This window comes from Amphiprion ocellaris, chromosome 24 (genome assembly GCF_022539595.1).
Source record: "Amphiprion ocellaris isolate individual 3 ecotype Okinawa chromosome 24, ASM2253959v1, whole genome shotgun sequence".
NCBI lineage: Eukaryota > Metazoa > Chordata > Actinopteri > Pomacentridae > Amphiprion > Amphiprion ocellaris.
The window spans coordinates 16,836,511-16,853,489 of record NC_072789.1 but is presented as its reverse complement, the minus strand read 5'-3'; the positions used below and the strand labels follow the sequence as shown (position 1 = coordinate 16,853,489).

The 16,979-nt window shown below is 38.7% G+C and overlaps 1 long non-coding RNA gene and 3 other non-coding genes across 4 annotated transcripts; 3 read left to right on the top strand and 1 right to left on the bottom strand.

Moving 5' to 3' along the window:
• Window positions 1-1,229: 1,229 nt before the first annotated feature.
• Window positions 1,230-6,310, top strand: LOC129348290 (uncharacterized). The gene is made up of 3 exons (XR_008600802.1): window positions 1,230-2,368; window positions 3,398-5,936; window positions 6,027-6,310. It is a non-coding gene; the product is annotated as an uncharacterized LOC129348290 (long non-coding RNA).
• LOC129348354 (U2 spliceosomal RNA) lies at window positions 4,306-4,497 on the top strand. The gene has a single exon (XR_008600891.1). It is a non-coding gene; the product is annotated as a U2 spliceosomal RNA (small nuclear RNA).
• Window positions 6,311-9,553: 3,243 nt separating the features above from the next.
• LOC129348364 (5S ribosomal RNA) lies at window positions 9,554-9,672 on the bottom strand. The gene has a single exon (XR_008600900.1). It is a non-coding gene; the product is annotated as a 5S ribosomal RNA (ribosomal RNA).
• Window positions 9,673-10,086: 414 nt separating this feature from the next.
• Window positions 10,087-10,205, top strand: LOC111570019 (5S ribosomal RNA). The gene has a single exon (XR_002746247.2). It is a non-coding gene; the product is annotated as a 5S ribosomal RNA (ribosomal RNA).
• The last annotated feature ends 6,774 nt before the right edge of the window (window positions 10,206-16,979 follow it).

The following is a 16,979-nucleotide window of genomic DNA, read 5'->3' as shown; positions in this document are numbered from 1 at the left end:
AATTGTTAATACAATAAAAGTTAATGAAATAATGAAAGTTAACAATACAATAAAAATTATTAAAAGCAATAAAAATTGACAATACCATAAAAATTATTAAAATAAATAAAATTATCAATACAATAAAATCAAATAAAAAAATAAAATTAACCAGATAATAAAATAAATTAAAAAATTAGAAATTATTGATACAATACAAATAAATAAAACTTCATGAAATAAAAATGAATTAAATAAAAAAATTGCAAATACAATACAAATAAATAAAATGATTAGAAATTAACAATACAATAAAAATGAATGAAACAAATAAAAATTAACAATGCACTAAAAATGATTAAAATGAAAAACATTGACAATACAATAAAAATGAATGAAACAAATAAAAATTAACAATGCACTAAAAATGATTAAAATAAAAAAATTGACAATACAAAAAAATGACTAAAATAAATGAAACTACCAAAACAATAACAAATAAATGTAATAATTAGAAATTAATAATACAATAAAAAATAAAACGTAATAAAATATAAATGAATAAAATAAAAATTTAGAATTACAATAAAAATGAATAACAGAATTAGAAATTAACAATACAATAAAAATGACAAAAATAAAACTGATTACAATAGAAATTAATAAAATAGAAAAAAATTACAATACAATAAAAATGACTAAATAAAATAAAAAATAAAATTAACAATATAATAAAATAAAAGAAATCATTAGAAATTAATAATACAATTAAATAAAACTTAATAAAATAAAAATGAATTAAACAAAAAATGATCAATACAATACAAATAAATAAAATAATTAGAAATTAACAACACAACAAAAATGAATAAAATAAATAAAACCTAATACAATAAAAATTAATGAAATAATGAAAATTAGCAATACAATAAAAATGAATGAAATAATTAAAATTAACAATACAATAAAAATGATTAAAATCAATAAAAATTGACAATACAATAAAAAGGACTAAAATACATAAAATTACCAATACAATAAAAATTTATGAAATAATGGAAATTACCAAAACAATAAAAATGAATAAAATTTAAAAAATTACCAATACAATAAAATTAAATGAAAAAATTAATAATACAATAAAATAAATAAAACTTATTACAATAAAAATAAATAAAATAAATAAAAATTAATGAAGTAATGAAAATTAACACTACAATAAAAATTGTTTAAATCAACACAAATTGACAATACAATAAAAATGACAAAAATAATGAAAATTATCAATACAACAAAAATGAATAAAGTCAATAAAAATTTACAATACAATAAAAATCATTAAAATAAATAGAAATTGACAATACAATAATGAAAATTAACAGTACAATAAAAATGAATAAAATCAATAAAAATTAATGAAATAATGAAAATTAACAATACAATAAAAATGATTAAAATAAATAAAAAACAATACAATAAAAATTATTAAAATCAATAAAAATTGACATTACAATAAAAATTAAATAAATAAGTAAAAATTAAGAATACAATAGAAATTAATAAAAGAGTGTTGGAATTTACGTGACACGAACCGTCTCGAACTTGTAGATGGAGGAAATTATATCTCAAACCACGGCGTACTTGCTGATTTGCACAGTATAAAGTATTAAGTAAAAATGCGAAAATTTTCATCCGTCAAAGGCTTTCAACCCCTACAATTAAAAGGAACCAAATAAATAAAAATTAGCAATACAATAAAAAGAAATAAAATATAAATTAACAGTACAATAAAATGAATAAAATAAACAGAAATTAACAATATAATAAAAATTAATAAAATAAATTAAAATTTATTATACAATAAAAATTAACTCAATAATGCTTTTCCTCAACAACATCTCCATGACTTAAACACATTGTGGCCAGAACGTTCCACCTTTGTTAATATATCATATTAGATGAACATTTTATAAAAATCACCAGAGGCCTCACTCACAATTGGAAAACACTCTTTAAATGTTGTTTTGAGAACGTTCCTACTTTGTAATCATTGAACATAATCTGTGTTCCTGACTACATCTTTTGAATGTTGACGCTAAAAGAATCATATTAACTTTACAGGAACATTTCTGGAAATGAAAATATTTGTAAAACGTAGTTTAAACATTAGACTAAAACATGATTAGAACCTGCAGCTAATGTTATCCAGAGTGGTGGGAACGTTCTCCTGTGGAGCTTCAGAACTTCACCCTTCACTATGTTTCATGTTTCAGAATGGGAAGCGCCTTTATAGAAGTGGCAGGAAGTGGATTCAGGCTGATCCTGGTTCTGGAGAGACCGGTTCCCTCCGGAGGGCAGCGGTGGTTTGCTGGAGGAGGCGGAGGCCAAGGTAGGCTGTTGGGAGAATCCTGTTTCTGAGGTTTTAGTTTACCTCACAGTAGAACATTCTGAACTGTTTATCACAAGTTTACAAAACCTCACGTCCTCACGAATGTTAGAAGTATACATGGTACCATCATCTTCCTAAGTCTGAGCCACTCATGCAGGCTTTGAAAAATGAAGGAACTTACGTTAAGCAGACTCACTTGTATAAAGTAAAGTTTTAAAATACACGTCGACCTGTCATCGACCCAAGTCTGCACAGAGTCTGGTGACTTCAAAATGACTACATTTAGGGACTCGCATCTCTCCAAGGCTGCATTAACTCTCACAGACTTGAGGAGATCACGAACTTTCAGTTGGACCCTCATGTATTCGCCGATGCAGAAAGAACAAGTCTTCTTCCCAAGTCTGTTCAAAGTCTTGTACACTTTGGCAGGTGATGAAATTTATGAGTTCTTAAGTACGCACTGATGTTGAAGGTATACGTCGTACTGTCATCTTACCAAGTCTGCACAAACTCTGGTAGACTTTGGAAAATGCCGAACGTTACATTACATGGACTCATTTGTACTCGTAGACGCAGGAAGTGTACATCCTATCGTCCTCTCCCAAAGTCTGTACAAACTCTTAAAATCTTTGGAAGAGGACGGTACGACTTCAGTTGTCTGCATCACTGAGTACGAGGAAATCCATGTAACATAACTTTCGGCATTTTTTAACGTGATAAAATTTCCCTTCATTTAAATTTACTTCACACTGACTCATACTTGCTTTCTCAAAAAAATACAAGATGTATTTCCATCTTCTGAAGTCTGCACAGACTCTGGTAGACTTGAGAAGTTGACGAAACATTCCAAACCTAACATACGCGCCGACGTTGAACGTATGTGTCGTACCATCATCTTCCCAAACTCTTGTGGACTTCTTGAAAGTGTGTCAGAGTAACTGTCATCATTTTCCACTTAATGCTGCTCTGATGCTGTTTTCTGTCAAACCACAAGAACTCATGTTGTTTTTTCTTCCTTCTCTCCTGCAGCCTCCATCCAGCCGTCCGTGGAAAGGGGATCTCTCTTTGAATTGCCTTTCCCGAGGTTTCTTCCCATCTTCCATGGGGAGTTTTTTCTCGTCTTCATAGAGAGCTTGGGCTGGATCAAGACCTCCTCAGAAATAAAACTTCATTATAATAAATAACACATCATGATAGATTATTTCCGGATTACATTTAGAGTTACATCCTGGTTAATAAGTTGTTTACACAAAACCAAGTTGAGCTGCACATTTTAGAGGACATTGTACGTTTATTATATAACGTATTAAAGAGCTACTTTACAGATTAAGATTAATAATTCAAAATATAAGTTCTGGTGTATTATTAGATGCATTTTTTTCCCCTAGTGGAAATTCACAAGATGTAAAATAAATATAAATTAAAGCCAGCCTCGGCTTTACCAGCTGCAAAATTAAAGTTATCTACATGCTAATGCATTTAAAAGGTATAACCCCGTTATATAAAATACACTTTTACAAGTTAATTAAATTAGTTAAATGCATGGTTGCAAGATTACAAGCCCAAGGTACTGATTTAGCTAAACCTTTTAAGTTGCAAACATTTATCTATGTTTATATTGTTTTGACATAATAATGTTTCACCAACTTAATATTGTGAATAATTTAAAATTGGATTTTTTGCTGGAGTTGATTTAAAACTAAATTCAAATTGAAGTAACTTCAATCTTCAGTCTGTTCAGACTTCCGTGGAGAGTGACTCCAACGAGTTTAGCCTATTTTTGTCAGGCTTTGCCGTCTGGCAGAGTCGTATCTATTTGTTGAAAGCAGAGGATCTGTGCTTGACGGGGGTTTGGGTGGTGCTCAGTGGAGCTTGTGGGCGGAGTCAGTGAGGACTTCACCAGGGGGTTGGGCCCGGGCAGCAAAAGGTCAGGGCTCATCGCTTCTCGGCCTTTTGGCTAAGATCAAATGTAGGATCTGTTCTTATCAGTTTAATATCTGATACGTCCTCCAATGTGAGGACTATATATTAAATGGATTTTTAGCACTGGGAGCTGAAAGAGGGGTTTGCTCCTTTCACTCCACGCATCGACCTGGTACTGCAGTGCTGCCAGGAATGGTGCATCCTTCTCTGGCCTTGTAGAATGGAAGTAAAACAAGCTAATAACAACGCTCTGGCAGATTGGGCAGTGACCACCAAAGCTGTCAAACAAAGCCAGCAGCACCAGCTGCTTCTGTGGCGTCGTCATGCTTACGCAACTCAGTTTGAAGAGAGAGTGGTTTTCCTCTTGGCTGCGGACGGCAAAGGTCTTCAGTCACACTATCCAAGTCAGATCTTTCTGCACGGGTTTCAGCGAGTTGGAGAAAGAACAGAAGGGTCGAACGGTGAGCTTTCAGTCACACTATGGTCTCACAATGGGTGGAAGTGCAAAAGTAGCTGCTTGGTGGCTCGTGGCCGTTCCACCATCAGCACTGAGAACACACACAGCCACACAATTCTGGAAACACAATGGTGAGACCGGTGAAAGTGAAAAATGGCTCCTCAAATGCAGCACAGTACAGGACAAGGCAGCCTGGTGTCACGTTGCGCACAACAAAGCAAGCATCATTCTTGCAAATTCCTTGTCCGTACCCTAGCAGTGGTTGTTCCTTGAGGACAGCGTTGCTCACGGCAGTTATCCTGTGTGAAAGCTACATTTGAAACGTTCTTTCTTGACTCAGTTGAGTTCAGTGAAGTGGCCAGAAAATGTGGCTAGACGTCCTGCGGACCTGTGGGTGGCCCGCTGTTGAGTATCACTGGGCTCCCACAGTGTCAGGCTGATTGGATGAAGCTTCAGTGTGTTGTATTGTATGTCTTTAAGGATGTTTTTATTTGAGTCATTTTGTGGTTTATTTTATTTTCCATCTATTTATGTTGTTTATTGTTTTATTTAGTTAATTTTGTTTCACTTATTGGCTATTTCTGTCTCATTTAACATCTCTGTATTTCATTTTGGCCTATTCATGTTTCATTCTGCTAATTTACCTCTTGATTTTTTTGTCCATTTTAATAATTTTGTGGCTCATATTTGGCCATTTCGCACCTCTTAATTACCTTTTTTGTTCTACTTTGTTACTTTTGTTGTATATTTTGTTTATTTTATATCCCATTTTGATCATTTTGTGTTTAATTTTGGCCATGTTGTTTCTCAGTTTGATCCTTTTCTATCTTTCCATGTTGTTTTTAGTTCCATTTTGGTCATTTTGCATGTGTTCATGGATTCTAATTTTCCATGTTGGACATTTTACCCACTTCAGTCATTTTATATGGTTTTATGTGATTGTTCTTGTCCCATATGGGTGATTTTGTGCCTCCCTGTGTCTCCACACTTGTGGAAACAAATCTCACAAACAAATCAAGCACTTGTCCTGTAACTTTGTCCTGTGAGAGACCATCAGCGACCCTTTAGAGGGCTGCAGTCAGTGAGGAGAGAAGAGGAAAGCTGCTGATGCTGCTGAAGCTCCAACTAAAAAGAGGAGTCTTCAACTGGTGGAGGACAGAGTAGAGCTGTCAGAAGAGGAACAAAGAGGTCAGCAGGAAGAGATGTGGTGGAAAAATGAAGATTTGTGTCATTTATATCCCTCACAGTTGTAGTAAAACTAAATCTGTGTCTGTTCAGCCCAATTCGACAGCAAATACGAGCAGCAGCATCAGCTCAGAGAAGGAGGTTGTGGGTCCGTGTTCGCCGGCCGCCGCAAATCAGACAGTTTGCTGGTAAGATATGAAGAAGCACTTGTAATGTGGTTGTGTACAGCTTTTTACAAAACATGAGAGGTTTGGTTCCTGTTTGAAGCTGAAATGTTTCATGTCAGAAAATACTAAGCAAAAGCTAGTAATTTCCTGGAACTGGGTTTTTCTTGGTTATGAAAATAAGAATTAAGAAGAAAAAATCAAGCTTACACGAGAGACTCTCGCTGAACTCCTAGATATAGGCTCTACTAGCCTTCAATCAGAGGCTGATCTTATAGGATACAGTTCATTTACTGGTTGTTTAACGTAAGTTTTGGCTCCGTATGTTTTTAATACTGTGCATATCGGTGGAGAAATATTTTTTAGAAACAAATAATCTGATGCTATAGACAGGGGCGGATCCAGATTAATTTTAGTTGGGGGGGCACAACAGATATTTTGGGAGGGTCACCGAAAAGTTGTAAGAAAAAATTAAAGCTGCTACCGACCTCTCACTTTTACAAAATATTTTTCATGTTTTTATTTGCGCTTTAACCCAGTAGCACTGGCTGTTTATTTTGTCGCACTGGTTGTTTATTTCGTTGCACTAGCTGTTTATGTTATACTACTGGTTATGTTATCATACTGTTGTTTATTTTGTTGCACTGGCTGTTTACTTTATCGCACTGGTCGTTTATTTCGTCACACTGGTTGTTTATTTTGTCGCACTGGCTGTTTATTTCGTCGCACTGGTTGTTTATTTTGTCGCGCTGGCTGTTTATTTCATCACACTGGCTATTTTATCACACTGGCTTTATTTTGTCACACTAGTTGTTTATTTTTTCAAACAAGTTGTATTTTTATGCACTGGTTGTTTTTTGCATACTAGTTGTTTATTTCGTCGCTTTATATTTTGTTTATAAAATATTAATATTATTTGCTCTTCATGGGTTAAAGTGGGATCTGTGACGAGGCAGATCAGTTGTTTATTATTATTTATATTTCACTGACATTCCTGCCACGTAGAAAAATAGAAACATCTTTGCATGGATTCAGCTAAACTAACTGCAGACACTTAGAGGTGTAAAGTGAAATAAATCCTGTTTTCACAGACTGACTGTTTTTATTCACTTTACTGGTGACATCAGTAGATGCTTGCAGTAAAACCACCACTGCAAATATTTCTGCATTTAAGCATGAGAAGTGAAAACTTCATCCTGAGCTCCACTCAAAGATTTCACTGTGCAGCAGCTCAGTAGTTTAAGAAAAGCACTTAGGTTCAATCTTTGAAATCCAAAACCCACCAGCTGTTGTCTTTAAAAAATGACACCATTTACCAGAGTCACAACCTGTAAAAACAGAAGGAATTGTTGGATTTTCAGCCTTCTTATGGGACTTGAACTTGTCATCTGTGATGTTCAGTTCCATCAGGAGAATTATTCAAATCTAAACTGAACATCGTGATATTTCATCTAAATCAATTTATTCTTCCTTTTTAAAAGAACCAACATAAATGAACCATATTGAACCAAATAGTTTTTATCTTTTTTCTAATTCTAATGATTTTGTGATTGTTCTGTTTCCTTTTGCTGATCTTGTGAAGAACTTTGTCACTTGGATTTTGAAAACTGCCCCATAAATGAAGAGAATTATTCTTGTATTGTTCTGGGAGTTGGTGATGCTGGGATACTGAAGGAGACTGATGTGGACGTCAGGAGGCTGAGCTCTGATTCCATTAAAAGGATCAACTACAGAAGAACCCCGCAGAGTTTAGTTCCAAACAAATGATCTCCAGTCCAAGTTGAAGACATAAAGTGTGATCTGGAGGGAAGTTGTCAGTGTGAATGTGTCGGTTCTCTAGTTAACTCACCTGGTTACGTCTCCATCCTGATGCTGCTCTGCTGGACAGGAGCTTCTGGACCAGCCGGGTGGACCTTCCTTCACTGATCTTCCCAGTGGGAGTGATTCTCAGTTTGCCTTGGTTGACTGCAAACTCCCTAAAATGGACACTTGAGAGGAGATTGTGGACAAATCTATACAACAGCTTGTTTAGTTTGTCCTGTTCTTAAATCAGTAGAAAACTGTTGAGAGTGTTGCTCTAACTCCATGTGTATAAAAGCTCCTCCTACTGACCAATCAGTTCTCTTGAAAACTGTCATCAGCATTAGAAGATCCAGTGGAGCTCAGAGCACCGATAGAGGGAGAGGAAGATCGGAGTTTTTAGAGCTGCAAGCAAAGTCATTTCATTGTTCTACCTCCTTTGTATTACAATACGATTTATGATTCTAGATTGTTCCTGTGAGAAATATTTGAAGTTGTATCCACTGACCTGTAGTGTTCCATACCACATGAGAGTCAGCTTACTTATCGCTTTGAATCATAGTTTGATGTCTTGCAGCCAGAAGAATACAGCTGAGAACATGTTCATTAAACACAACATCCAGTTGGAATTAGAGTCTGATCTACTTGTGAGCTGATAATTTGGTAGTAATATTGTTAATCCTGTTAACTTTCACACAGTCTGCAGTTTTTGCAGCTTTCCCTCCTTCAGCTGCTGCAGCTGTGTTACTGTCAGTCTGTGTTTGGAGTTTATAATCTTTGTGTTTCTCTAATATCATCGTTTGCTCTTCATTTGTAAAACAGGACACTTTGGCTCCAGTATTGTAACGGTCCTGATGATACTGGGACTAAATATGTCGTCTACATGGATCATCTGCTTTTAAAATGACGCAGCAGCAAACATCACAAGAAAAAGTCACTCAGAGAGAATCTTGAACTAATTGAATTTAAAACCAGCAGCAGCATCTGTTGAAGCCTCAGATTAAAACTTGAAGCTTTTAAAGTCTGGAATCATTATTTGATGTCAACTCCAACATGAAGGAGTGCAGAGACAACACAGAATAAACCTACTTTAGTTTGTATTTGGTTGAATAAAGCACCAGAAATGACTCAGCTGTTGTGTCTCTGTGATTCTTGTCACATTTGATGCTTTCAAACTATCTGCCAGTTGGTTCATTCACTGATTGACTGGAGCTCATTGGGAGTCCAAAGGCAACTCTGGATTGTTGGCTTTTCTGTCCTCTGTTTGGAATTCATCAGGTCTGTACCTTACTATGTTCTGCGCTGTGAGATGACAAATGTTGCTCAACAAATCAAAGTGAATTGATTGAGCTCACCTGGATTCAGTGTCCTGCATCCTGTATCTGGAGCCACTGTACAGCCACAACAGAAGCAACAACAAAGCAGCATCAGCTGCAGCTGATCCACCTCAACTTTCTCACATACAGCCTCAATCCAAAGCAGGAGGCGCCACCTGGTGGTCGGAGGAGGAACCAAGAAACAGAGAAGGTCTCCTGCAGACGTGGAGGCAGAATCAGTTCACTTGTTGGCTTTTAATAACCCAGAGAGGTTTTAGTTGCCAGCTGTCTCCAGAGAATGAACAACAGCGTCCTGTGCAGGTTGTGAGGAGATGTAAAAAGCTTACAGCACCTGGTATTCCCAGGCGGTCTCCCATCCAAGTACTAACCAGGCCCGACCCTGCTTAGCTTCCGAGATCAGACGAGATCGGGCGTATTCAGGCTGGTATGGCCGTAAGCGAAGGACTTGGTAACTAACCACAGTTTTATAGATGCTGTGACAAGACGTGGCGGTATATATTTTATTTTTTAGTTACGTCTTTTTCTTTTCTTTTTTTTCCCTTGTAGAGCTTCTTAAACAAACACTAAAATTGAGTGAAAATGTCCTTTGCAGGAGCCTGTCTCTGCGACACTGTTGTACATGGTGTGATGTGAGGTGATTTATCGTCGCTGACGTGTTTCTGTGTCACAAACGTTTTCATGTTGGGCTGAAGGTGATGCTACAATCAATACCTTGTTGTGTAACGGCGGCTCTTTACTGCCATGGTGGACAAAGTGTGTTGAGAGCTTCTTGTCACGTTCACATGGACATCAGGACTCAGGGGATGGTGAAGACGGACACGTAGAAAAGGCCCGTAAGCGAGTACTGCTGTCGCTTACGGCCATACCAGCCTGAATACGCCCGATCTCGTCTGATCTCGGAAGCTAAGCAGGGTCGGGCCTGGTTAGTACTTGGATGGGAGACCGCCTGGGAATACCAGGTGCTGTAAGCTTTTTACGTCTCCTCATGACAGTATTTTTATTTTTTTTTATCTTTTATTATCAAAAGTACAAAATTCTGACAAAAGATTTCATTTCACATTATTTTACACATCATCCTAAAAAAGCTTCAAACAATATTTACATACCTTTCACACACACAAAAAAACAAAAACACAAACCTGACGATTTCATAAAACGGACAATTCCTTAAACAAAAAAAAAAAACACCTCACCCTCCCACTTAGGTGTCACACCCTCTCATCCACAGCCCAAACAGTTTATAAACATTTGACACCCGCTCAAACATTTCAAAGAAACCCCCCCACCCCTCAAAAAAAAACCAAGGTTCCCTTACAAAGTAACTCATTTGACTTTTAAAATTGTCTTCTATACACAAACAAAAACCCATAAATCAAAAATAAAAAACACTGTCAAAAAAACCCATGATTCCTTTTTTAACATACTCTCTTTAAAACTGAAAGACATTTTTTTCCCCTCCCCATTAAGCAAAAGCTTTGCATGGTTCATAAACACCTCTTCAAAATCACTTTCATCCTGAAATATTCTGATGTGTGACTTGAGCATATTTTTAAATAAGCTCCACCTATTGATTTCTTTGTCCTCAAATAAGGCATAGTTCCTTTACCACGACAGTCACATGTCTGGCCAATCCAAGGACAATGTTTAGCAGGTTTTTGTTCACCTCCTTCTTTTTCTCTGAGACCCCGAACAGCCAGTGCCATCGCCAGTCCCCTCCTTTTTTGGCCTCCCAAGACAAAAACTCTGCCAGAAAGCATCTGACCTGCTCGATGAACAGGGCCACGACCGGACATCCCCACAGCAGGTGCTCCAGGTCCTCCGGCATGTCCCTGCACACCGAGCAGTTCCTCCCGAATTTAGCTTTATGGACCTGGTGCAGTACGACGCCTGTAAAAATCCGTCTATGTCTTATTTTAAAGTCCGTTTGCGCTGCTTGCGTGCTGCAGTGTTTTGTGAAAATGTTTTGCCAAATTGTGTGTATAGGTTTATGTGGAAATAGCTTTGCCCAGGCCGATTCTGCCGTGGGACGCTGTGTAACCTTATTTCTGAATGTTTTATACCAGTATTTTGTTGTTGTTTCTGTGATGCTCTTACTTGTGTTATTGTGTTCCAGACAGAATGTTGGGGCGTCGTCCTGCACCAGGTCACCCAACCCACTGGCGATGGTGGCCCTCCACCCGGACGGCATCCCCCCCTCGATTGTGGAGCATCTGATCTCCACATCCCTCCTCCTGACTCTGACTGTTTTTCTTGCCTTCACGATGCTCAAAATCTGCTCCCGGTCGATCCTCCCCGTCTGATCCAGCAGGTGGCTGATGGTAATCAGGTCTGCAGCCTCGAGGGAACCACCTAGGAGGGGCCTCACCTGGTGCATAATGTCCGGGTTGCGGAAGATCGGCTGTGCCAGCACCTGAGCCTTGGTGTTGACTTGGGCCTTCACCAGTGGTCGTGCCAACCCCCACGCCTCCATGACCTCCCTGTAAAAACTGTCTAGCTGGGCATAGTGAGTATGTGGAGCTATCTGACACAGTTGAAAATTCCCTAAGCTGCTGATTTCTTTAAGCTGTTGTGTGAAAAATCTTTCCACAGCGCTTGTTGTTTTTGTCCAAATGCTTAATAATGATTTTGTTTCTAAGTGCTGATTTTTTTGTGTGAATGTCTATTAAGTTTAAGCCTCCTTTCTTGTAGTCGTCTATTATTGTTCTGTGTGCTACCAGGTTACTTTTGCCTTTCCAAAGAAATGTAGTTATTAGATTATTGATTTTTGCAAGTACTGCGTTGGGGAGGTCATGGACAGCCAATGTGTGTGTTAACTTTGACAAAATGAGGGAGTTGGTCACGACCACCTTGCCCCTCAGGGTCAGCCCCCACATCTTCCACAACCCGAACTGACCTGGGAGTTTGGCCAGCAGCCCCTCCCAGGATTTGTCCCTCGCTGCCGCAGCATCGCTGCCAATGTAAACCCCCAGAACCTTGACGCTCTCCTGGGCCTCTTCAAATCCCCAAATGTTTGGCGGCCGAGCCACCGAGCCACAAAACATGATTTGTGACTTTTCTGTGTTCACCCGTGCTCCCGATGCTCTACAAAAAGTGTCCAGGTGTGTGATTACACTGTCCACCTGTTCTGAGTTCTTGAGAAATAAGTTTGTGTCATCTGCAAATTGTACTATTTTAATGTGTCTTTGTGCTGGTGTTATGATCCCCGTTATGTGCCTGTCTGTGATAATCAGCTGGGCCAGTGGCTCGGCCACCAAACTGTACAAAAGCACAGAGAGAGGACAGCCCTGCCTGATTGAGTGTTGGAGTTGGATTGGTTTTGTTAAGAACCCATTGCATTTTATTTGACTGTGTGCATTGTTGTATAATAATTGTAACCAGCCCATGTACCTGTTCCTAAACCCCAGTGTCCTCATTAACCTCCATAAAAAATTGTGTTCTACTCTGTCGAATGCTTTGTTGAAATCTACAGTGATGTAAATCCCCCCCTCCTGTTGTAACTGCTGCACCCCGTGTTTAACTGTTAGTATTGTGTCTGAAATTTCTCTTCCTGGTATGCTGTATGACTGTGTGTCTCCTACTATGTGATGTATGACGTTTTTCAACCTGTTTGCTAATATTTTTGCTAGTATTTTGTAGTCTGTATTGAGTAGACTGATTGGTCTGTAGTTCTTCAGGCAGGATCTGTCCCCCCTCTGTTTGTACACCAGACTTACCAATCCTAGCGTCAAGGTTCTGGGGGTTGACCTCTGCTCCTCCATACTTTGGTAGAGGGAGAGGAGGACTGGGGCCAGCAGGTCTCTGAAAGAGATGTAGAAGTCAGCAGTAATACCGTCTGAGCCAGGGCTTTTGTTCCTCCCAAGTCCACCGATGGCTGCCTCCACCTCTCCTAAAACCAGGGGTGAGTCACACCATTCAGCCTCCTCAGGAGGAAGTCGGCTGTTCAGGGTCCCCAGCGCTCTCTCAAGAGCCTCTCCTTCCACACCTTCACTGGAAAAAACTCCTGATAAAAGTGCTCCACCTCATCCAATATTTCCTCTGTTTTGTCAAGTTTCTTTCCTTCCTCAGTTATTAATTCTTTAATGAAGCACTTTTCCAGTTTTCTTTTTTCTAATCCCAAAAACAGGCTGTGCACCTCTCTCCCTCCACTGCATGCTTTGCCTGACTCCTTGTTATTGCACCTTTGCATTTTTTTATTTCTATTACTTCCAGTTGTTTTTTAAAGCACAAATACTTTGTTAAATCATGTGTTTGACCTTCTCCTTTTTTCCAGCTCTATTTTTATTTGCTGCCTTATTTTAAATTCCTCCTTGTTTTCCTCCCACCTTTTTTGCTTGCTGTAGTTTATGCACATCTTCTTTATCCTTTCTTTTACTCCTTCCCATCACCATAATTTGTCCTCTGTAAAGTCAATTTCCTCCACTATGTTTGCTAAGAAACTCCTTGCTCTTCTTATAAACTTTTCATCCTCCAATAAACTGTTTTTCAGACACCAGGAGCCACCATTCCTGGTCATCCCTGTGTGATCTAGGTCCACCTCCATAGAAGAATGATCTCACCACATGTTTTCTTTGTATTCCACTCTGCTCACTCTTTGGACTATTTCTGGAGAAACAAAGCAGAAGTCAATCCTACTTTGTTTTAAGATCCCTTCCACCACTTGTTGTCTTGAAAATTGTTTATTATTTGGGTTGAGGCTCCTCCTTTTATCTATTAAGTTATTTTGTTCCATTAAGTTAATTAGCTCAGTCCTACTACTGTCTTTTTTATATTTATTTTCATTTGTCCTGTCCAGTTTTGACAGACACATATTAAAATCTCCTATTATGAAGCAGTTTGTTGTGTTTACACACCATTTGTTCAGCTCTCTAACAAATGTTTTTCTTTCTCCTCCTATGTTGGGTCAATGCACATGAATTACTCTGTATGTTTCATTATTATAATTAAATTCTGTTATCATTAACCTGCCATCCTGATCCTTACCAATAACTTTCACAGTTTCCATTAATTCCTCTGGTAGCAGCACTGCTACTCCCCATGATGCCGGTGCACCGTTAGAGACAAAACATCCTCCCCTCCACTCCTTTTGGATTCATCAACAGTTTTATCATCCCACCTGGTCTCCTGCAGACAGATCACCTTATTTTTGCCTCCAGCAAAAACACCTGATCTTTTTGTCTCTGTTCAGAGTCCACATGCATTCAGAGACATGAACCTCAGCATGGAGAAAAGACAGAGAATGAGGGTGAGCTGTCACTTCATTTTCCAGTTCCTTTTTTGCTCTTTGTTCTTTTGCTTTTTTTTCTGCTGTCCACGTTCAATGAGTCTTTTCCTTAACTGTGTAACTTCTAACAGATCCATGTCTGAGTGGGAGGATGGTAAACTTGTGGCAGAGTTACCACCTGCTTCACTCTGTGCAGGAGGATCTGGGACTGGGTCTCAGAGATGCTGTTTCTAGACGTGTCTCTCTGCATCTCCATCTCACTCGGGGTGAACCTCAGCTCCTCAGAGGCCAGTTTTCCCACCACCTCTCCTGGATTCAGGCTCTCCAGCTGAGCGTTCCCGGTATGTGAGGTACCAGGAACCCCCGAGTCTCCGGAACCCGACCCACCGATGAGTGCAGCACACAGCTGAGACCTCTCCATGCTGTCCAGTCCTCCCTCCTCCTGCTCTCACACACATTTCCACATCCTCCAACCCAGACATAGAACCGTCATCATTTTCACTCCTGTTACAAGGAGATGCATCGTAGTACTAGTACACATTCAGAGTACCTCATGTGTTGTTGAACTCATCTGGAACCAGGAATGAGGAACTGCAGGAGCTGATTTTCTGATAATGTGACCTTAGTTGGTACATGAGGGCTACAGATTTGACCTTTTTATCAATCAGTTCACAGTTAAACCAACGAGATTCAATGTGAAAACACAATAAGAAAGAAAAGATAGAATGTAAACTAACAGCAGCTCATCAGATTGTCCCAATAACCGACTGCCTGCTTTATTGAACATTTACTGGAGCTTTATTTGTTCACCTGAGTTTAACCATCAAACCTAAAAATAGATTTATCTTTGACTCTGAGAGGCCAAAACACCTGAACACAATCAACTCCAACCTCATTTAAAAGCTGAAAACTACATAGTTTTCCTTCTGCTGCCTTCCTTGATTTTGATTAGTTATTTTGTTCATTTAATTTATTGAGTTTTTGTAAAACTTACTTCACATGGACAAAGAAAAGGTCTTCTGGAGGAAAGTTCTGTGGTCAGACAGAACAAAAACTGAAGATGAGGCCTTTAACCCCAAGAACACCAAACCTACCACCAAGCATGGAGGTGGCAGCATCATGCTCTGGGGCTTTCTGGAAGAGCTTCTGGACTGGTTTCAGACTGGATGTTGGACTGGTTTATGTTTGGTTTCAGTCTTGGTTCTCCTCATTTTGGATGTGATTTAAAGTAAAAAGAAAAAGTGTTAAATTCAGAATGCAGCCATTGTGGGATGTGGTGTTGTAGTGACTCAGTGTGACCACTGGAGGGCAGAAATTTCTGTGATTACGAGAAACAATCTCAGTTTTTATCAGTTTAATAACGTCTGTGGTCACATGTACGGTTCCATATCAAACTGGATGGTAGCATTTAAGTGCTGCAGTAGCTGTGCAATAATGTCAGTGTTACTGTATGGAGAGAGTTGTAGTGACTCAGTTTGACCAGTGGAGGGCAGTAAATCATCAGGTGGAAACAGAACAGAAATGACTGCTGCAGAAAGGAGCTGAAGAGCAGCTTCCCGTTGACCAGATGAACTCTGACAGAGCTGAGTGCTGACAATAAATGACTTCAGTTGGTGACAAATTCCAAGCAGTCATTGAGCACAGAAGCAGCAGGTTGTGGAAACAGTCAGACATGAGCTTCAGGTGGTTGTTGGGCTCAGTTCAGTTCTATGAGGGGGGAGGACTCTGTGGAGAAAAGGTCAGAGATCTGAGGAGTTTCATGATTGTATAGAGCAGCAGATGAACGTCTGTTCTTAGTGGTTGTTCCAATGGAAACACTTTTGAGAGAAGAATGTGTGTGCAGAGCTGGAGGCTGCACTGAGAGGACCTCCTGCTTCCTGTAGAACTCTGGTGTTTGTTCTCCTGCTGAGCTGATGCCAAATGAAGTAGCAGCATTTATCTCCATGATGGAAGACGGCCACGACATGAGGACTCCTGTTATTAGTTCTATTAGTAACGTTATCAAACCTTTTATTGTTTAACGTTAGAAACATTTCTGATGTTGTTAACCTGCTAAACTGACAAACTGTGTTTGAACATTAAGCAGTGAAAACAACCACTTTTATAGTGACAGCTGCTGGAAAACCAACTTGTTTGCTGATGAGTTGAATTGAGTCAGATTTGATCAGTCCAGCTCCAGATGATGATAATTATCTCCAGCCAGCAGATTAATTAATATGAATGAATTCTTCATCAAATGATAGAAGCATGAAATGATCTCTGTGTCGCTACGTTCAGCAGCAGCAACCTTCGGTGTGAATGTTTCATAATTTTACAGCTTTATGATGCTAACTACAAATCAAACTCAAATCAACAAACTCCATATGAAGGCAGCTGATTGAATTGTTTCATGTTGCTGCAGTGAGTCGTTTGAAACTCTTTTATTTTTAGCTCCACCTTGTTGTTCAGGTTCAGGTTAGCATTGTGAGCATCATTAGAATCATTAGACCCTGCCCAATATTATACCTGAAGAGTGCACCTGTAT